The 21706-nt window shown below is 52.0% G+C and overlaps 1 protein-coding gene across 5 annotated transcripts in view; it reads left to right on the forward strand.

The window, feature by feature from the left end:
• The window catches only part of SGIP1 (SH3GL interacting endocytic adaptor 1), a 1273000-nt gene that overhangs the window by 705952 nt on the left and 545342 nt on the right, over positions 1-21706 (forward strand). The window lies entirely within an intron of this gene.

Raw genomic sequence — 21706 nt, forward strand, 5'->3', positions numbered from 1 at the left:
CATGTACATGTCCAACCCTCTCCTCCATTCCTCTATCTCCGGCGATTCCGGGGACCCCCAGTGTTTCGCTATGTTTCTTTTCGCCACCAGTAACGCCAACATTAGGAAGTTTAGTAAAGGTCTCGTGAGGTCGACGTCATTGGTCATACCCAGCAGGGCCAGTCTGGGTTCCGGCTGGAGAGTGATCCCCACCACCTCGCTCAGTTCCTCAAAAATGCAAGCCAGTAGTGGCGAATCGAGGCGCACGTCCACACAAGGTGGTAAAAGTCCCCGTCCTCTAGTTTACATTTGAGGCATTTCTTGTCGTCCTTTTTCACCATTCGATAGAGACGCACTCTGTCATAGTAAGTTCTTTGGAGCACATTAAGTTGGATAAGGCGCAGTCTGGATTTAATTGCGACGTCTCTGGGGTGCATTAATACTGTGTCCCAGTCAAGGTCGTCCATGGCTCCCACCTCAGTTTCCCAGATCCGTCGAAGTTTTGCCAGATCGCCTAACATGTTATTTGTTAAAGTGTTATACGTGAGTAAGACCGCTTTCCCCTGTATTTGCTCCTGTAGTAGTCTTCCCTCTAATGGCGCATACTCCGGGAGTTCAGTTAATTGGATGTTCTGGGCCTGTCACGCATGTTGCAGCTGCGCGTACTTGAAGAACTGCGATGGATGCAGACCGAACTCTGTCTTTAATGTCATAAAGGTTTTCAGTGCCCCCTTGGCGATCACATCCCCTATGGTGGAGATACCTATGTCATCAATCAATCAAAGACATTTATAGAGCGCACTACTTACCCGGAGGGTCTCAAGGCGCTTGGGGGGGGGGGGGGGGGGGGTGCTGCTACTGCTCGAACAGCCAGGTCTTGAGCTTCTTCCTGAAGGAGAGGTGGTCTTGGGTCAGGCGCAGGTTGGACGGGAGGGAGTTCCAGGTCTTGGCGGCCTGTTAGGAGAAGGACCTTCCTCCTGTTGTCGTTCTTCGGATGCGGGGGACGGCGGCGAGGGCGTGACTGGCTGATCGTAGATGGCGTTTGGGAGCGTAGAAGTTGATGCGGTTGTTGAGGTAGCTCGGGCCTTGATCGTGTAGGGCTTTGTGTGCGATGGTGAGGAGACAGAAGTTGATTCTTTTGTTGACGGGGAGCCAATGCAAGTCTCTCAGATGTCCGGAGATGTGGCTGTGTCGTGGGATGTCGGGGATGAGTCTGGCTGAGGTGTTCTGGATCCGCTGGAGTCTCTTCTGGAGCTTGGCGGTGGTTCCGGCGTAGTGGGCGTTGCTGTAGTCCAGTCGGCTGGTGACGAGGGCCTGGGTGACCGTCTTCCTGGTCTCGGTGGGGATCCACCGAAAGATCTTCCGTAGCATGCGCAGGATGTTGAAGCATGACGAGGAGACGGCGTTGACTTGTCTGGTCATGGAGAGGGAGGAGTCAGGATGAAGCCTAGGTTGCGTGCGTGGTCTGTCGGTTTGGGTGCGGTGCCCAGGGCGGGGGGCCACCAGGAGTCGTCCCAGGCGGAGGGCGAGGCGCCCAGGATGAGGACTTCCGTCTTGTCTGAGTTCAGTTTCAGGCGGCTGGTTGTCATCCACTCGGCTACGTCTTTCATCCCTTCGTGAAGGTTGGCTCTGGCGGCGGCGGGGTCATTGGTCAGGGAAAGGATCAGCTGGGTGTCGTCAGCGTAGGAGATGATGTTGAGGTTGTGTTGGCGTGCGATGGCCGCGAGGGGGCTCATGTAGACGTTGAAGAGGGTGGGGCTCAGCAAAGATCCTTGAGGGACGCCGCAGATGACTTCGGTGGCCTCTGACTTGTACGGTGGTAGACGGACTCTCTGTGTTCTTCCGTCGAGGAAGGAGATGATCCATTCCAGTGCCTTCTCCTGGATTCCGACGTTGCTGAGGCGCTGCACTAGGGTGCGGTTCAGAAAAGGGGGTGGTGATGACAGTGTCGAATGCCGCGTTGAGGTCTAGAAGGATGAGGTCCGCTGTTTCTCCGTTGTCCATCAGGGCTCGGATGTCATCGGTGGCAGCGATGAGGGCGGTCTCGGTGCTGTGGTTGGCTCGGAAGCCAGACTGTGAAGGGTCGAGGGATCCATTCGTCTCGAGGAAGGCGGCCAGCTGTTTGTTGACGGTCTTCTCGATGACTTTGGCTGGAAACGGGAGGAGCGAGATGGGGCGGTAATTCTTGAGTTCGGTGGGGTCCGCTGTTGGTTTCTTTAGTAGGGCGCTGAGTTCGGCGTGCTTCCAGCTCTCCGGGAAGGTGGCGGTGTCGAAGGAGGTGTTGATGATGTCCCGCAGGTGGGGTGCGATGACCGCGTCGGCCTTGTTGAAGACGTGGTGAGGGCAGGGGTCGGTCGGAGATCCGGAGTGGATGGAGTTCATCATGCAGACGGTGTCTTCGGTGCTGATCGGAGTCCAGGCGCGGAGGGTGGTGGTGGGGGGCGGTGGTTCGGTCGTGGCGTGCGTCGGTTGAGGGCTGAAGCTGTTGTGTATGTCCGCGTATGTCCGCGATCTTGTTGTGGAAGTAGGAGGCGAGGGAGTTGCAGAGGTCTTGCGATGGGGTGATGTCGTTGTTTTCGGCGTTGGGGTTGGAGAGCTCTTTCACGATGTTGAAGAGTTCCTTGCAGTTGTGTGCGTTGTTGTCCAGTTTTTGAATGCAGTTTTCTTGGTGGCGCGGATCAGTTGGTGGTGCTTCCGGGTGGCAAGCTTGAGGGTGGTCATGTTGTCCGGTGTTGGCTCCCTTCTCCAGGCTTTCTCGAGGGTTCGGCAGTTCTTCTTGGAGCTCTTGAGTTCGTCGGTGAACCATGTGGCCTTCTTGCTGCCGGGTCTGCTGGGCGGGGTCCTCAGTGGGGCGAGTTCGTCCGCGCAGTTGCTGATCCACTTCGTGAGGTTGTCGGCGGCCTGGCTGGGGTTCGCTGAGCTGGCGGGAGGGTGCTAGCTCAGGGAAGCGGCGAGCTGGTCGGCTGTGATCTTGTTCCAGCTTCTTCGAGCAACCTGTTGCTGGTGGTGGTGGATCGTCGTTCTTCTGAAGGTGAAGTGGACGCAGCTGTGGTCCGTCCAGTGTAGTCCAGTGGCGTGGCTGAAGTTGATGTCTTTGCTGGATGAGAAGACGGCGTCGAGTGTGTGTCCGGCGAGGTGGGTGGGGGTGGACACCAGCTGCTTGAGTCCGAGGTTGGCGAGCAGGATGATGGTGTTGCGGTCGTTGTTGTTCTCCAGGTGGAAGTTGACATCCCCCAGGAGGATGTAGTCAGCGGAGGTGAGGGCATGCGGGCTGACGAAGTCGGCGATGTCCTCGCTGAATTGTGTGCGTGGTCCCGGGGGTCGGTAGATCAGGGTGCCTCTGAGGGTGGTCTTCGGGTCGGTGCGGATCCGGAAGTGTAGGTGTTCGGCTGTAGTCAGGGTGTCGTCGGTGTTGGTCGTGATGTGGATGGTGTCCCTGTGGATGATGGCGATGCCTCCTCCAGTATGGATGTCGCGATCTCTCCGGATGATCTTGTATCCCTCTGGGATGGCGATGGCGATGTCGGGCGCTGAGGAGTTGTTCATCCAGGTTTCCGTGAGGAAGGCGACGTCGGGAGCTGTGGTGTCGAGGAGGTTCCAGAGTTCGATGGCGTGTCTGTGGACGGAGCGGGTGTTGAGCAGGCTGCACTTGAGGTGGTTGCTGCTGGTGTTAGGCTTGGCGGGTGCTGGTGCGAGGCAGGTCCGGATGCAGGTGAACTTGCAGGCGTGGCAGCTGAAGGGTCCGTGGGTTCGTCTCGGGGTGGCTCGGTAGCATCCCGGGATTCGGCCGGTGTTGAGTGCGTTGAGGGTGGCGGCGTCGTAGGTCCGGCGGGTGGGCTGGTGTCTGCGGGGCCCAGGGGTCCTGGCACTGGGCGCGGTCCAGGCGCGGACGGGCGCAGACGGGCTAACCTTTGGCGCGCCCGCTGCGCGTTGGCCACTCTGCCATATGAGGAGAGTGGGGGGCGGAGCGAGGGAGGGGCCGCTGGGAGGGGTAGCGGGGTGGCGAATGGGGATGGCGAGCGAGGGAAGGGGGCGGGGCCGCAGGGGGGCAGCGGCGAGGAGGTGGCGGGAAACGCGGCCGGGGCTGGGCGAGGAGGGGTGGAGCACTGAGGGCTAGTGAAAAAACGGCGGGGAAAATAAGCACAACGGCCGCGAGGCGAGCAGGAGGTCATCCCATTTGTGAAAGCCTCTCAGCTTGTTAAGTTCCGTCAACCACCTGCGTCTGTCTCGTGGGCGACTTCTCCCAATCCGTGCGTTTCATGGCTTTATTCCACGAGAGGAGGGTAATTACCATCGCCGGGAGGAGCGGTTCCCTACCAGTGCCCCCATAGAGATAGTACAGTAGGTTTCACGATGACATTTTGTATCGTTCAAGGGCGTAAGTAGGGTGCCCAGCTGGAGCGTGGAGCCAGTCATTAATTGGGGCAATATGTTCCACCCAATAGTATGCCTCCAGGTTCGGTAGGGAAATCCCCCCCCGCTGTACTGGTGTCTCTGGAGAGTAGTTGGCGCCACTCTGGGTTGCTTACCCAACCAGAGGAAGGCCCTCGGGTCTGCGTGTATTCTGGAGAGTACAGCTGCTGGGAGTGGATAGTACTCGTTCTGTAGGGCATATAGGTACTTGGGTAGGATAATCATCTTATATATGGCCGCCCGACCCAGGAGTGTGAGTGGGAGCTGCCTCCAACGGTCCATATCCACGATGGAGTTCAAGATGAATCGCTCCACGTTACGTTGGAATGATACCGTTCTATCGAGGGTTATATAAACTCCGAGATAATGAAAGCCCTCCACTGTGGTCAGTAATTGCACCAGGAGTTGCCCCCAGTCGCCCTGCCCCCTGGAGTCGTACAGGATCGACTTGTGCCAATTGATGCGATACCCCGAATGTCTACTGTACCGCTCCAATTCGTGGAACAGAGCGGGTAAGGTCGTCGCAGGGTTTGTAATATATAGCAGGATATCATCCGCGTATAAGGATATTTTCTCCTGTGCGGAGTCCAACTCAGTCCTCATAAAACCTCTGATGTCTGCATTTTGCCGAATCCTAGAGGCCAGCGCATCAATAGTGAGTGCAAAGAGGAGGGGGGACAGCGGGCATCCCTGACGGGTTCCCCTTTGGATCTGGAACTCCCGTGACATCCTCCCATTAACTTTGACTCTGACCCTGGGGCCAGTGTACAGGAGCTGTACCCATTTCTGGTACTTCGTCCAAAGCCAAACTTCTGCAAGATTCCCTCGAGGAACGGCCAATGAACGGCATCAAAGGCCTTCTCCGCGTCGAGGGAAAGAAACCAATTGGGCTCCCCCCCTATCTTTCACCTCCTGTAACCAGTTGTGGGAACGCCAGAGGTTCAGACTGGTAGCCCTGTCTGGGAGAAATCCCGTCTGGTCTAAGTGTATTAGATCTGGGATCACAGACCTTAGTCGTTGCGCCAGGATGGTCCCCAGGAGTTTCACCTCCGTATTGAGGAGGAAATGGGGGGGGTAGGTCGCACACTCTTCCTTCGGCTTCCCTTCCTTATGTATTGGGACAATGGTTGCCCTGGTAATGTCGGGGGGGAGTCCCTCTTCCCGCAGGGCCCTTTCAAAGAGTCCCTTCAGATGGCAGCCCAGGAGATCCGCAGTGCGTTTGAAAAACTCTGCCGGGAAGCCATTGGGCCCCGGTGTTTTGCCTGGACGCAGTCGAGCGATTGCGTCTGAGATATCATCTAGGGTAATGTCAGATTCTAGTGCATTGAGGGCCTCAGGAGGCAGTGTTGGTAAGTCCACTTGTTCCAGATACCGTAGGGCATCCTCACAAGTCCCCAATTTCCTGGCTGTATAGAAGAGTTCGTAGTGTGTGGCAAATGCCTCAGCAATCCGGGCATCAGACCTAACAATCGTCCACAGGAGTCCCTAATTTGTTCCGCCCATCTGGCTGCGCGTTCCTTTTTGCTCAGCCACGCCAGTAGTTTACCCGATTTTGTCCCCCACAACGTATAGGCGATGGAGGGTGGCCAGTGCTTGAGTCTTAGCCTTGCCAGTCACTAGTTCCCTATAGTGTTTGTCGGTCTAGCAGCCTCCTTAGTCTCAGCACTCCTAGATGTCTGGTAGTCCCTCTCCAGCTCCATGAAAGCTGCCTCCACTGTCGCTACCTCGGAGTGGAGTTTCCTCCGTTCCTCCGTCAGTCTGTTCTGTATCCTATCCCTCATTACTGGCTTCAGTGCTTCCCAGAAGGTCACGCTTGACTCGACTGTTCCCTCATTTTCTGCGATATATATACCGTCAGATCTGCCCTCAGGCCTCTCAGGCCACCTGTGTTTCGCAAGTCCCACGCTGCCCGGCGCCATGAAGCCCTGTCTGTATTCCTCTCCAACCCCACCCTGGCCAGCAATGGGGAGTGGTTGGAAATCCCCCTCGAATTATATTCCGCAGTGTCATCCACGGTCAAGTGTTGCCTAGCTACAAATCGATAGTCCAACCTCGAATACCCTATGTGCGCCTGAGTAATAGGAGTAGGCCCTCTGAGTGGGGTGCAACCATCTCCACACATCCGTAAGTCCTATATTGTCGATCAGTCGGGACAGGGGGGTCCGGGCTGCCACCCGGGGGCCGTTCCCGACCGGTCCTGTCCCAAGTCCATGACGTCATTGAAGTCACCCCCCAGAATCTGAATGGTGTCCGCTGTGTCTAGGAGTATGTCAGCCACTCTCCGGAGGGTATTTGCCTGTATCTTCGGGGGGGGCGTATACAGAGATAATCGTGTATGTTCGTCGATTCCAAGTCCTCTTGACCCTCACATAGGTCCCCAGTGGATCGATCCATGTGCGGGTAACACAGAACGGGGTGGTCTTTTTGATAATGATGGCAACCCCCCCTCGAGTCAGTGGTGTACCCCACATGTGCTAGGACTTTGTGTCGGCCCCTAGCCAAAAAGGCACAGTTAGACCCTTTGAGGTGAGTTTCCTGTAGTAGGATTATGTCTGGATTCTGTTGTTTGATGTAAGTGTTCAGCAGCGCCCTCTTAATCTTGTTGCCAAGCCCGTTTACATTCCGTGTCAGGAGACTGAACCCCCTGTGATCCCGAGGCTGTGTGTCGTTTTCATCCGCCAATCAGACTCTCAAATTGTACGGTGGGATCGGCATCTGGTGTGGAGGTGTATCGTGGAGCACCGAAATGTGTGTCTGCGTGTACATGACTGCTCCCCCCCCCCCCCCTAACTGAACTTTAAACTGCCCCAACTCAGCTCCCCTCCCCCCACTTTCCTCCCCCAGCATACCCATCAACTACCTCCCTTCGATAGGACTTGTTGGTGGGCGACAGACCTGTCGCCCACCCAGGTGTCTCCCTCCCCTACCGAACTACCCCAACTCGCCTGTCAAACTACAGCCAATGAGGCTGTGTAGCACCAAGACCACAGTACTGTGCGGAAGTTCGTTATAGGGGAAAAGACCTAGAACAAAAGCAGTCAAAAAGAAAAGACAATAACAATAATACACAATTCATGAATAGCAACCACCAGCGGGTGAAGTGACTGTCCTTCCCCTTCTTCAACCTCCGACGTTTCTCCGCCTGTTTCACTCTCTTTTTCGGCGTGTTCCACTATGGCGAGGGCTGAAAACCTGGATCCCGTTGGACTGCCGGGTGGAGGCGAGCTGCGATCTTGCATTTGCTTTGGGAACCCTTGTTGCGAGGGGTGTAGTGTCGCCTGAGTCCTCTGCTGCCCCCTTTGTCTACGCCTCCGTTGTGATTGCACCCTCTCCCACAGGTTGCCGGCGGCTCGGCTCGCCGCTGTCTCAGCATGCTCTTTCCCCTCACGATTCCGGGGGATCGGACGTTCCTCCAGCCACTGCCAGGCATCATCCGGGTGTGAGAAGAAGTGCGTCTTGTCTTTGTAAATGACCTTTAATTTAGCTGGAAAGAGTAGCATGTACTGAATCTTCAGGTCCCTCAGTTTCGCTTTTACCGTATCGAACGAGCGTCGCGCCTTCTGCACCTCCTGGCTATAGTCAGGGAAGATCATGATTTGCGAGTTTTCAAGTCTAATTTCGCCCAACTTCCTGGCTTCTCTTAGAATCAGGTCACTGTCTACAATGTTGAGGAACCTCGCTATGATCGGTCTCGGCCGCCCCCCTACCAGTGGTTTGGCCATAAGTGCTCTGTGCGCCCTCTCGATGATAAAACAGTTGGAGAATGCCGCTCTGGGGAATGTCTCGAGGAGCCAGGAGCGCAGGAACTCCGCCATGTTAAGTCCTTCAATTTCTTCCCTAAATCACACAAAACGGAGGTTGTTCCGTCGCGCCCTGTTTTCTGCGTCGTCCACCTTCCACAGTAGTTGTTTGTGTGCATCTTGTAGGTCCCTGATGTCTTTCTGTAAGTCGTGGACCACCTCCTCCGTCTCACCCAACCTAGTCTCCGCTGTGGTGATTCTCTCTGTGAGGTTGCAGAAGTCCTGCCGCAGTAAGTCGACCTCCACTCCCACTTCTCCTATCTTCACCTCTAGAGCTGCTCTGGACGCCTGGATATCCACCCTAGAGGCCTGTATCGCCCCCATCAGGAGGGCAGTGTCTGAGCTAGCTCCCAGCTCTCCAGCGCCTCCGGCGCTACCGTGAATTTGTCGATAAGGCCCCGCTTTTGTGTCTTCGGGACCACATCCCTCTTCCCCATGGTGGTCTGGCTTCTTTGCCGCAGGGGCGGGAGAGAAGGCTTTATGTTCTGCACCGCTGACCGACGGCTACTCCGGCCCTCCACTTTGTCTGTCTCCAGGCGTGTCGGCCAACGACACCGGCTCTTATGTTATACTTTGCGGGTCCCACTACTATGTGCACTGGTAAGGGCCTCATAGGCCTCTCTCTCCGCCTGAGAAAGTACTTGCCGTGTTGGCGCTGTGGAGAGCAATCAGTCCGGGCTAAGATCAGTGGGTCCTGGCTCTGGGCGTGTGTACCGCAGGCTCACAGGCGGGTACCCGGCCATCCGGAGCAATGCCCTCAATCCCAATGGTCTGTAAGGCTAGGCCACCCTCACTCGGACGACTCCCAGTCCTGGGGTGATGGCCTTAGTCTCGTTCCAGTTGGTCCTGTCCCACGCTCCTCCGTGCCACCAGGATCTCCCAGGCAGAGTGTCAGTGGCACAGGGTGCGCCGGTCCGCCCTCGAGCCGGGTGTCCACTTCAGCACCCGTGGTGAAATCGGGGTCAGCCGCCTCCCACAGTCGATCTCTGGCGTTAGGTATATTTCGCCCCTCTGCAGTGCTCCTCCCCGAAGGCGTCTGGCACTGCAGGAGTGGCTCCGCTTTGCTCCTCTACTCGGTTTCTGGTGCGGGTCCCGGAGCTCTCAGCGATCAGTCGAGACCGCCGCCATCTTGGGTCTGGTCGGGACTCCGTACCGAGGCTGGGAGTTCGGCAGGATTTCTCCTCCTAGTCGGCAGTCAGGCGCCCTCCGATGCGGCCGCTGGGGTCAGTTGCTGTTCCGCCGCTGTGGTGTATTTTTTTGAGGTCCGTGGATGTGTTAATGTGCGTCGGATTAGTTCGGCTAGCCGGAGCTGGCGCAGAGTGCGACTGACTCGGCCATGCTGCTAGCCACGCCCCCCTCCTGCTTTGATTCTTGACTACAGCCAGTCATGGTTGATGGATCTTCATCTAAAATTCAATACAAATAAAACATAGTCTTATTTATCTCTTCTTACCTCTCCATCACACCATCCGGACTCAAACAGTATCTTAAACTGCATGCCGACCCTCATTGAACGCTGCAAGTCTCTCAGCATGCAGCATCAGTGCTTTCTCAAGGCTTAAAATTACAATGGAACAATATTCATTGGCAAAGCAGATTATAAATAGCGTAATTGTTATGTATACATCAAGTGGGGTACCTTTGCTTTGTGTCTTGGATAAGTAGTTTCGTTCATGACAGTTTAAACTTGCAACCTCTCTGCATTTGAAGGGCTATTACACTGATACCACTTTACCTTTTCAAAAGCACTGTGTTGAGCCACTTATGTGCAACATTACTAAACATATATGGAAATACGGCACCCATTTTAAATATTCCCTTCACTGATTCCGATGCTCGTATAGAATGAATGATTACCAATTACATTTCTTTCTTATCTACTTTACCAACTGATCTGTGCTGTGGTAACTTTCTGGACTGACTAAACCATAGGTAGAGACACCACACAGGGTGCAACTTGTTAACTGAGCTGTGTTTTAGTCCATCACAAGATTGTTACCAGATAAACTCAAATAAAAACAGTAGCATTCTAATCTGTTTAGCATCATGTGTTATGGTCTGGAAGAAAAAGCTTTAATTTTGAGTAATAACATCAGCTATATTATTTTTGTGATAGATACTCACAATTTGCATTGCTTAACATCCCGATGAGAAATAAGCTCTTATCTATTTCTAAGGAGTACAATAATCACCCAACTACTTTCCAACTTCACCTAAATAGACTAATCTAATTTGGCCTCCTCCAAGTCTAAGGGCCTATAACGATTATGTGTTATGGAAGTTGTATTATTGGTTTCATTTTAATCCAGTTGAATTCAAGCCTAGGACTGGAAAATGGATCCCAAATGACATGGAGCCATCTTGTAACTCTAAGCATTTTAAGGATACACTGCGGCTAAATAGTTTGAAGGCTTTTTGCCAGTTTTCATACATTGTCTTTAAAATGTTCCTTGGTGTAAAATTAGTAATTCAATCTTCAATATTTGACAGTCTACAACAAATGTACACCTATTTAGTAATATTTTATAGCCAAAATAAATATCAATACGACTAAAGATCTGGACAGTCGGAGAAGAATGGGTAGTGAAAATTAGAATCCACAAGGTGCCTTCAGGATGAGAGAGGCTCCCTAACACCAGTTTTCTGTAGTTTAAAATCTGCAAATTGGTGAAAAGCTATTTGGTAAATATTGCCCTGATGTGATGGGTACTGATAAAGTGTTTGGCTACTTTGAATGGAAACAAATAACATATTTGCACTGTATTGAAGATGTACAACATAGGTGTTGCACCATGTCTCATTGACCATTCAGTTTAGCCTTAGAACGACTTTCAGTCTATGTGACAAATGTGAAAGATTAATGCAGGTTGTACAATAAGTAATACACAGTTTACATTTTTTACGGTTAGCACACTATATTATTTTGTTAGTGACAGAAAAGACAAACCAGTTCCAGAAAACCTTTCCTTACCCTACTCATACTACTTCTCCACACACCTATTTCTACTCCAGTCTTCGATGGAAACGTTGAAACTGTTTAGAATGTCATTGCCATACTACCGAATGGCCTGCAAAACTTATTGTCCTTATTATCCTATTGCTAAGTAACAGGAATAACTAGTTTAGTATGTTATTGTTTGTGACAAATTTTGAGGGTGAAAAGAAAACAATCTAAAAACAATAAAGGCAAATGTCTAAATTGGCCACTAAATACAATAGTTGCCATCCAAACTGGCACCAAATAAAGGTTTGATTGATTAGGTGTTAAATTTTTTAGTTTGAGAAAGACTATGCCTTTGACTAGTTATGGGCAAATACTTTCTATGTTGATGGCAGAAGTTGTCAAATGGAAATTGGTCCATTGAGCTAATGCATCTGAAAGAAACATGTTAGTGTTAGATTCCTTACCTTAGAATATCCCCAGTCTTCAGACTGGATCCAGAAAGTTTTTTCGTCAGCAGTACCCCTGCACGTCGGTAGGCGTCGTCCTGCGGCTCCACGTCTGTCGTCTGCGTCGTGAGTGCCCGATATCGTCGCTGGAGTACTTAGACGCTGCCCTCGCGCTCTGACCTCAGTTCTTCTTTTTTCCGCGCCAGCAAGCACAGATCCGGGAAGAGCACATACCCTTTTGTCATTTTTTTACTAACTTTTTTGACATTTTTGTCTATCTTTTTCGAGTCGACTCGCCTCTTGTTGCCAGTAGGGATGCCAGTTTCAACCCGTGTGACGCCTGTCGCCGACTGATGTCGGTTACCGACCCCCATCTGCGGTGTGTCTACTGCTTAGGGGCCGACCACGATGACCAGTCATGCTCCGAATGCCGGGCCTTAACGTCGAAGGTTAGGCGCGAGCATTCCCATAAGCTCCTGGAACTATGGCAGTCAGCTCCGTGCCACTCGAGGGACCGGTCGCGGAGCCCCAGTCATCATCGATCGTCTGGATCCAAGTCCTCTCAGTCGGGTAAGTCAAGGCATGGCACAAAAGTCGAAGAAGCATAGTTGCTCTTCAACTCCCCCTCGCTGGTCGGGCGACTCGGCCAAGGGTTCGGGTGGCGGCTCCGGTGAGGCCCATGCAGTCGCATCGGGCCCCACTCCCCCCGGTCACTGGACTCGATGCGACTACGGAGTAGATCAGAGACTTCCTTGTGGCCATGAGGAGTCTCTTCCCGCTGTCGAGACCCGCTGGCGTGCCTTCAGGCCCCGCGGGTCTGACTGGGGGTCCTAGCCCTGTGTTGCCGGAGGCTTCATAATCTGCGCCGCCGGCGACTTTGGTCCCGGCGTCGCAAGACCCGGTAGGATCCGGGCCTGAATCCCGGTCGACGCCAGTTGACCTTGCAACTCCTCCGCTGGCTCCGGCCCCCACAGTGCCGCCTCCGGTGCCATCCTCGGACAACGCTGTCCCCAGTTTCAGCCCCGGCCAGGGCTCCGCGTCGGAGCATCGCCGCTCGGCGCTGTCTCAGACTGGTGAGCTTTTCACCTATGCCCTGGCTCTGTAATTTTTGCCTGTTTATCAGGACACGATTGAAGGGGAGGACTAGGACAAGCACCTGAGATACCCCTTCGGGGGTCGATTCCGTGCGCTATACAAATCCTACTACATTTACATTTACAAGCCCACCACAGTTCCCCCTGTGGATCAGAACGTGGCCGGGCGCCACCGCCCAGCTCCTGGCGACCCCTGCTTTCTGTCACCCATCCGACCCCTGAGAGCCTGTTTATCAGGCCTCCACGTCTCAAACCGCATTCCCTACTGCACCCCCCGGATCGGGAATCCAAAAGGCTGTAACAGTTTGGCAAGAAAATGTTTTCCTCTGTCAGTGTAGGGTTGCGGTCCATTAATACTGCATGCCTTTTGGGCCGTTACACCCACTCTCTGTGGGATACAGTGGCAGATGTGCTGCCCCAGTGTCCAGAGGAGGCCAAGACACGGCTCGCCCAAGCTTTTGCTGAGGTGCGGGATGCAGAACGATATTCCATTCGATGTGGACTTGACACCAAGGACTCTCTGGGCAGAGTAATTTTAACAACAGTGGTTATTCGTCGTCAAGCCTGGCGGACTTCCACCAACTTTTCAGGGGATGTCCAAGCCACTCTCATGGACATGCCCTTTGATGACCGTCGCCTCTTTAACGACAAGGCAGATAGTGCTCTGGAGCGCTTTATGGACTCGAGGGCTACGGCCAAGTGCTTGGGCCTTTCGGCCCAGCGCCAGCAAACTTCTGCTTTTCGTCCCTTTCGTGGCCATGGAAGGGGCACCCCCACACGCTCGTCCGGCCACAGAACCAACCTCAACGCGGTCGTGTACATGCAGCCCACTGTGGCGGAGCAGGGGGTCCGAGAGCCGGTCAGTCGACATCCACTCCCGCAGCATCCGGCTCAAAGACTTCCTAGTCCGAGGTTTCAGGCCCATTCCACGCTAGTGGGAGGCAGGGTTCGCCATCACCTACTCCACTACCATCACTTCAGACAGGTGGGTGCTGCAAATCATCCGAAGGGGCTACTACCTTCCCTTCGAGGCGACCCCTCCAGCCATGCCACCATAGTACCACCGCATTGTCGGGGGATCACTTGCAACTTCTGCAGGAGGAAGTTACGGCCCTCTTGGCCAAGGGGGCCTCCGAGCGCATTCCTGGGCCAGAAGTAGGAAGTGGTTGTTATTCCCCCTACTTTCTGGTTCCCAAGAAGGGCAAAGGATGCCTGCGCCCTATCTTGGACCTCAGGAGCCTCAACATCTTCCTCCGGAAGGAGAAGTTCAGGATGCTGACTTCAGCTCAGGTTCTGGCTGCCCTTGACCCTGGTGACTGGATGGTAGCGTTGGATTTGCAAGATGCTTATTTCCATGTTCCATCCTACCGGCCCACCGGCGCTACCTGAGGTTCACGGTAGGCCTGGAGCACTTTCAGCTTTTACAGTGCGCATCTTCGGCCTCACCAGTGCCCCTCGGGTGTTTACGAAAGTGATGGCGGTGGTCGCAGCTCAAAGGCGCAGATCAGGAGTTCCAGTGTCCCCTATCTCGACAACTGGTTATTGAAGCGGGCTCGCCTCCTGCATTTGCAGGGGTTCTCCATCAACGTGCCGAAGTCGCACCTGATTCCCTCTCAGAAGTTTCTCTTCATCGGAGCGGTTCTCGAGTCGGCGCAGTTTTGGGTTTATCCGCCCGAACAACGGGTTCGGGATATTCAGGCTCTGATTCTGATCTTTCAGCCTTTATCCTGAGTTTCGGGCAGGATGACCCTACAGCTTCTGGGACTGATGGCCTTCTGCATCCTGCTGGTGCATCACGCCAGGTGGTGGATGGGGGCTCTGCAGTGGGACCTGAAGTTCCAGTGGGCACAGCATCAGGGCAACCTGTCCAACCACGTCCTGATCTCGGAGGGCACTGCGAGACAGTTGCTCTGGTGGCTCACGAATCGCGATTGGGTCCATGGCAAATCCCTCTCCCTTCCCCAACCATAGCGGTGACAGATGTGTCCCTCCTGGGGTGGGGTTGCCACATGGGAGAGGTGGAAATCAGAGGCCTCTGGTCTCAAGCTCCACATCAACCTGTTGGAGCTTTGGGCGATTCGGCTTGCACTGAAAGCATTCCTTCCCTCTGTCAGGGAAAGTGTAGTGCATGGGTTCACAGACAACACCACTGTCATGTGGTACTGCAACAAGCAAGGCAGGGTGGGGTCGTGGACCCTATTTCAGGAGGATCTGCGCCTCTGGACATGGCTGGAACATCAGGGCATCACCCTGGTGGTTCAACACCTGGCAGGTTCCCTGAACACCAGGGCGGAATAACTCAGCCGTCGGTGCATGATCGATTAGGAGTGGCGTCTGAACTCTGACGTGGTGCAAGGTCTCTTTCAGCAGTGGGGAGATCCTTGGTTAGATCTATTCGCCACCAAAGAGAACGCGCAATGTCATCAGTTCTGCGCATTGGAATTTCCAAGGCGGCACTCGCTCGGCGACGCTTTTTGTCGCGAATGGAGCTGCGGTCTGTTGTACGCCTGTCCGCCTATACCACTTCTACCCAGAGTGCTGAAGAAGATTCGGCGCGACCGTGCCCAAGTCATCCTTGTGGCTTCGGATTGGGCACGAAGATACTGGTATCCGGAGCTACTCAGTATGTCAATCGATCCCCCGATTCGACTGCCTCTTCAGGAGGACCTTCTGTTGCAGCAACAGGGCACGGTCCTCCACCCGAACCTGCCTAGCCTCCACGTTCATGCGTGGTGATTGAGCAGAGACAGTTGATGCCATTTGACTTGCCTCCTGAAGTCTGTAATGTCATTCTGACAGTCAGGCGTCCCTCCACAAAATCAGTGTACTCCTGAAGGTAGAACACATTTGTGGCATGGTGCACAGCAAAGGCTGTGGATCCTCTCCTCCCCTCTTTCAGAGGTTGTCTTCTTTCTTTCCCTGACCCAGCAGGGCTCTGCTCTGGGAACTATCAAGGGCTATCTTTCGGCCATTTCAGCCTTCTTGAGGCTTCCTGATCAGCCTTCTCTTTTCAAGTCCCCTGTTGTAAATAGATTCTTGAAAGGCATTACTCGCATGTTTCCTCCTGTTCCATTTGTGATGCTTCAGTGGGACTTTAATCTGGTGTTAACCTATCTGATGTGTGCTCCCTTTGAGCCACTTCATAACTGTCCCTTACGTCTTCTACCTCTAAAGGCTGCTTTTCTGGTTGCCATCACCTCTGCCAGAAGAGTAAGTGAGCTCCAGGCTCTTTCCTCTAAGCCTCCTTTCCTCTCCGTCCATCCGGACAAAGTGGTTCTGAGGACTCGTCCTCCTTTTCTACCCAAGGTGGTTACTGCCTTTACATCGGGCAGACCGTTACCTTACCCACCTTCTTTCCACATCCCTCAAAAGAGGAAAAAGAGGCTCCACCGCCTGGACCCAAAACGTGCGCTCTCTTTTTGCCTGGACCGCACACAACAGTTCCCGGTGGACGACCAACTCTTTGTTGGCTAAATGGGCGCTAAGAAAGGACGGGCGGTGCACAAGCGAACCATCTCTCGTGGGTTGTTTTGTGCATTAAGATCTGTTATTCCTTGGCTAAAAAGGAACCTCCTGTGGGGCTGCGTGCCCATTCCACTCGGGCCACGGCGGCTACTACTGCCTTGGGACGGGGAGTCCCTTTGCAAGACATTTGTCAGGCAGCTACGTGGGCCTTGCTGCACACGTTTGCCAAGCACTACTGCCTTGACAGCCAAGTCCGGAGAGACAGCTTCTTTGACCGTTCAGGTCTCCAGGACTTCCTGGTGTGATCTTGGTTCGCAGACCCACCACCGGGGTTGGTATTGCTGGCGTATCTATTCTAAGGTGAGGAAGCTAACACTAACTTGTTTCTTTCAGATGCTGCACAAGTTACTTACCTTAGGTAACGATATATATCTGTAAGAGACATTAGTTAGTGTTAGATTCCTTACTGCCCCACCCATCCTCCCCGATCTGCGACCCGATATCTAGGGTTAAGGTATTTCCCTGTCAGGGCCCTAGTTTCATGGCACCAGTGTCAGGTTCTTGCATGGCTCTGCGTTCCTGGCGCGGAAAGATATGTACAGAATTGATGTCAGGACGCAAGGACGGCGTCTAAGTACTCCAGCGACTTCATTCCGGCGTTCACGACGCCGACAACGGACGCGGATCCGCAGGACGATGCCTACCGACGCGCAGGGGTACTGCTTATGAAAAAAAAATCCGGATCCAGTCTGATGCCTGAGGATATTCTAAGGTAAGGAATCTAACACTAACTTATGTCTTTTATAGATATATTGTTACCGAAGGTAAGTACCTTTTGCCTCAAAATCAGCCTGACCAATATGTCCTTCCTTTATTTTTTTGTTTCATGTATTTATTGAATTTTGTACATTGAATAGTGCAGTTGGCAAGCATATATATTTCCATATAAAACCAGTAGGCAGTTTGAGGAAGGGTGTTTCGCATAGCATCGCAATGAAATGAAGACCTAATTGTCATAAGGTTCTTCCATCTTAACAGCAGATATCATACTCCCAGGCTTCTCTTACAGTTAAGAATCTTTCCGCGTAACAGCTTTTCCTGGTTGCAATACAGTATAAACGTACTTTACGTGTACTATTAATTACAAAAGTCCTTCTTTTATAAAACATGTACTTCACTCCCAAGCACACGTTACGTGTTGTAAATGGTTTCCCCGGTAAAGTAAAGACACATTAATTTTCAAATATCACAATATAAGCAATTTCTTTCGGTCCTTTCTTTTCAGGCTTTTATTCTTTTGGTTTAAGCCACAGCAACACGTGTTTCGTCGCAATTTGGGCGTGATCCCGTGACTTCATCAAGGCTGTATAAACATAAACATACAGAATTCCTATGTATTCAATTTCTCCAAACCTTATTGCGTACAATATACATTGTACATTAATCCCATTTCTAGATGTTTAGTAATCTTGATCCTTAACACAAGGTGTAACCATTATACTCTACAGTTTCTTTACATTTGTGTACATGAGCCTCTTAAATAGAGGTGTGCAGTAACCCGAAAACGATGGAGAGAATGAAGTAAGGTGGACCAAATTATTTAAAAATTGTAAGTGCCACCTTATTGCCCAAGAGTAGCAATGGTTGTGAACCGTGCTATAACGGGAAGTTTATTTTATACTGCAATGTAAAAGTGCATCACGATGAAGTGCATATTTAAAGTTCCTTTAATTCGAAAACACGCTTGGGTTATGGCGCCTGCGTTTGTTGTAACATAAGTATATCCACTTGGGATTGGTTAGATGTGGTTTAGGAACTTTAAATATGCACTTCATCGCAATGCACTTTTACATTGCAGGATAAAATTAACTTCCCGGTATAGCACGGTTCACAACCTTTGCTACTCTTGGGCAGTGAGGTGGCACTTACAATTTTGAAATAATTTGGTGTCCTTTACTTCATTCTCTCCATCGTTTTCGGGTTACTGCACACCTCTATTTAAGAGGCTCATGTACACAAATGTAAAGAAACTGTTGAGTATAATGGTTACACCTTGTGTTAAGGATCGAGATTACTAAACATCTAGAAACGTGATCAATGTACAATGTATATTGTATGCAATAAGGTTTTGGAGAAATTGAATACAGAGGAATTCTGTATGTTTATGTGTATACAGCCTTGATGAAGCCGCCGGATCACGCCCAAATTGCGACGAAATACGTGTTGGCTCTGGCTGAAACAAAAGAATAAAAGCCTGAAAAGAAAGGACCGAAAGAAATTGCTTATATTATTTGAAAATTAATGTGTCTTTACTTTCACGAGGAAACCATTTACAACACGTAACCCGTGCTTGGCAGTGAAGTAGATTTTGTATAGAGCTTAGGCTTTGTGTTTGTTTATTTATTTATTTATTTATTTTTGAGATTTTTATTGCGCAAACAAATACCCGAAGGTGTCTCGGCGCATGTGGAGGCTAGAGGGACCGAACAGCAGGCTTACTGGTTGAACAACCATGTCTTTAGGAGCCTACGAAAGCTCATCAGATTGGGGGCAGTTTTAATCATGAGTGGCAAAAGGTTCCAAAGTTTGTGAGTAGCAACCAGGAAACGCCTGTCTCCCCAGGTTGCCGTTCTCGTGCGAGGTACCGGCAGGAGGCAGGTGTTGGCGGATCTCAGCTGCCTTTTAGGGGTATACAACTGAAACGCTTCAGTCAGAAACTTAGGTCCAACGCCATGCACTGCCTTGTAGCCAATGCAGAGGGCCTTCAATTTAATGCGGCCCTCTACTCTTAGCCAATGCAGATGACGAATGGCGGGAGTAGTAGGCTGGCGGCGGGGGATGCCAAGAAGGATTCTTGCAGCCGCATTCTGTATGGGCTGCAACCTAGATGGAACGAATTTCTGAGTATTAAGAAAGAGGGCATTCCCGTAGTCAATTTTAGAAAACACTAGGGTAGAGACCAGGGTCTTCCCAGCTGAGGTAGGGAGGTAAGGCAGTAATTTCCTAATTTTCTTTAGGATAAAGAACGCGGATGACACAACCTTATTGACGTGAAGGTTGAATGACAGCTTGCTGTCAAAAATAACTCCCAGGTTTCTGGCCTTTTCTACTGGGACAGGGGGAGAGCCCAGCTGGTTAGGCCACCAGATGGAGGACCATTCCGGGGAGAGTTTACCGAAGGTCATGACCTCGGTTTGGTCCGAGTTCAGCCTCAGACAATTGGAGGACATCCAGGTACTGACAGCAAGCATAGCCCTTTGGAAATTAGCTGCCACCACTGGGCTGTCCTTATGGATCGCCAGAACCAGTTGGGTGTCGTCTGCGTAAGGTGTAAGTTGCAAACCATGGGCTTTTATTACTTTTAATTGTGGAGTTTAGTGGTTCTCCACACTTTTGAGCACCGTTGATATACTTTTTCAAACATCACACTTTGTGCAATTCCACCAAGAGGCGCCAAAATCCCTATACTAAATACCACGCATCTTAGGATTTACTTTATAAAACATGTATAACCTACATAATTTAGGATCCACTGTTCATTAAAAGACTGTTGTAATGACAGAAAACCTATTTGAATACCGAAGAGATGAGTCCTGTGATTTCCGTGAAAATTTTGCAGGTAACGAAGATTTGGGTGGACCAGGTTTGTTAAGAGAGCTTCATCTTAGACAGGCAGGTCTTAAAAATCTCAGGGGGGTGTGGCCAAGATGGCGGCGAGATAGTACGTGGGCCCCTATCACTCCGGCGCCTCCACTGCTTAGCTGTGGTATATCGCCCTTCCTGGCGCCCATCCAAGCTTGCTGGTGGATGAGCTGACTCACAGAACTGCCCTGGATCTGAAGGCGAGCTCCATTTTGGGGCACAGGTGACCTGCTCCGCCGAGTGACCCTTCCCAGCCGCGGCGCTCCACCCTCCTGCCGGTACTGCGCTCTGGATTGTGCTATTGGTGGGGTGGTCGCCCATGTGGCCCTGCCTCTCCCTGGACGTTGTTTAACTCTGCTGATATGTGGGCCTGACTGCCTTACTGAATCTTAATAATCACCGCGCTCACATTAAGCTGACAGACAAGAGAATACTGCTGAGAGGGGGCACCGTTAGGAAGCACAGAGTGAATAGACGACACAAGCCGGTGCAACGAGACTCTATGAATCTCCCGGCGTGCCAGCGGTATTCTGACGCAGCTCGCCTTTCCTGCTAGAGAAGGCCTGGTGATAGTGTTTGTGTTCTGGCCCGCTACTCGCACGCAGTGAAAAGGGCAAGAAGAGTGCCAGTGGAGGACGCCCGGACCCAATATGTCATCAACCAGGGGGAAAAGAGACACATCCCTAAAAGATCTTCTGCAGAAGACAACGGGACACTCTGCAGCACAACCTGCTGATGAACGGGGAAGACGCGCCAGCAACTAAGGCCTTCATGATCGAGCTCTTCTCCGCTACTAAAGAGGACATTGAAGACCTCCGTTAGCAGCTTTCTGTGGATCTGCGTGAAGTCCGGCGGGATGTTGATGGAATTGGGCAAAGAGTGGCGACATTGGAGGAACACGACTTGAGCAGGGAAGACTATCTGCACCAACTACAGCAGGACATGGTACGCCTTCGAGAGCAGAACATTGATCTGCAAGCTCACGCAGAGGACTTGGAGAACCGCTCCAGACGTAACAATATCCCAATTCGAGCGGTACAATTGAAAGGTGAAGGCGACGACCTCCGTGCCTATGTCAGCGCCTGGTTCCTACAGATCCTGGGCGATGAGGAGGTACGGGAGATATAAATGGACCGTGTTCACCGAGTAGGCCTTCCGCGTGGGACTAAGGCTCCCCTCCTGACATTCTCGTCTGCATGCACGATTTCCAACTAAAGGAGCGCATCCTACAGAGAGCTAGGGACATTAACCCAGTACAATTCCGCGGCCACCAGCCTGCGCTGTGCCATGACTTAGCAGCTTCTACACTGCTTAAACGCAAAGAATTCAAGCCCATCACCAACCATCTCCGAGAACAGAAGATTCCTTACTTCTGGGGCCATCCGTTCCGCCTCATCTTCAAACTTCAGGGCAAAGTGCTTCAGATCCGGTCCTTGGAGGAAGCTTATGACAAATTGGGTATGGAAAGGCCTCCCGCTGGGGTAGAAGATGCCCAACCACTTCCTCACAGACTGCATCGCTCTGCTGAGTGGCAAAGGGTGTTGAGATAGATGCCAAGCCCGCACCAGACTAGACTGCTAGCAGGCTAGAGAGGGAGGCAGCCCTCTCATCAGTTACACAAGTGACTGACAACCCCGCAACACCTTGAAGTACTTGGCATTTCGACTGCTTGGGCGTTTCATTCTGCGCCGAAGGGAGGAGGCCCTTCGACTGAGCGCAGTCTTTCTACGCCCTAGTCATGGGTGTGAAGGACACGTCAATCTTTGTGCCTACTGGGCCTCTGCCCCGTTCCCCTGGACACTGACCATCAAAACAAACTTTTGTCATGTTGCCTTGTTTTTTCTTTGTCTGGTTTTCTTCAGGGATTTTTTATGTTTTTGACTTTGGGTATTTTGGGGTGTTCTTTTGGGGATCCTGTAAAGC

This window comes from Lissotriton vulgaris, chromosome 1_1, assembly GCF_964263255.1.
Source record: "Lissotriton vulgaris chromosome 1_1, aLisVul1.2, whole genome shotgun sequence".
NCBI classification, from domain to species: domain Eukaryota; kingdom Metazoa; phylum Chordata; class Amphibia; order Caudata; family Salamandridae; genus Lissotriton; species Lissotriton vulgaris.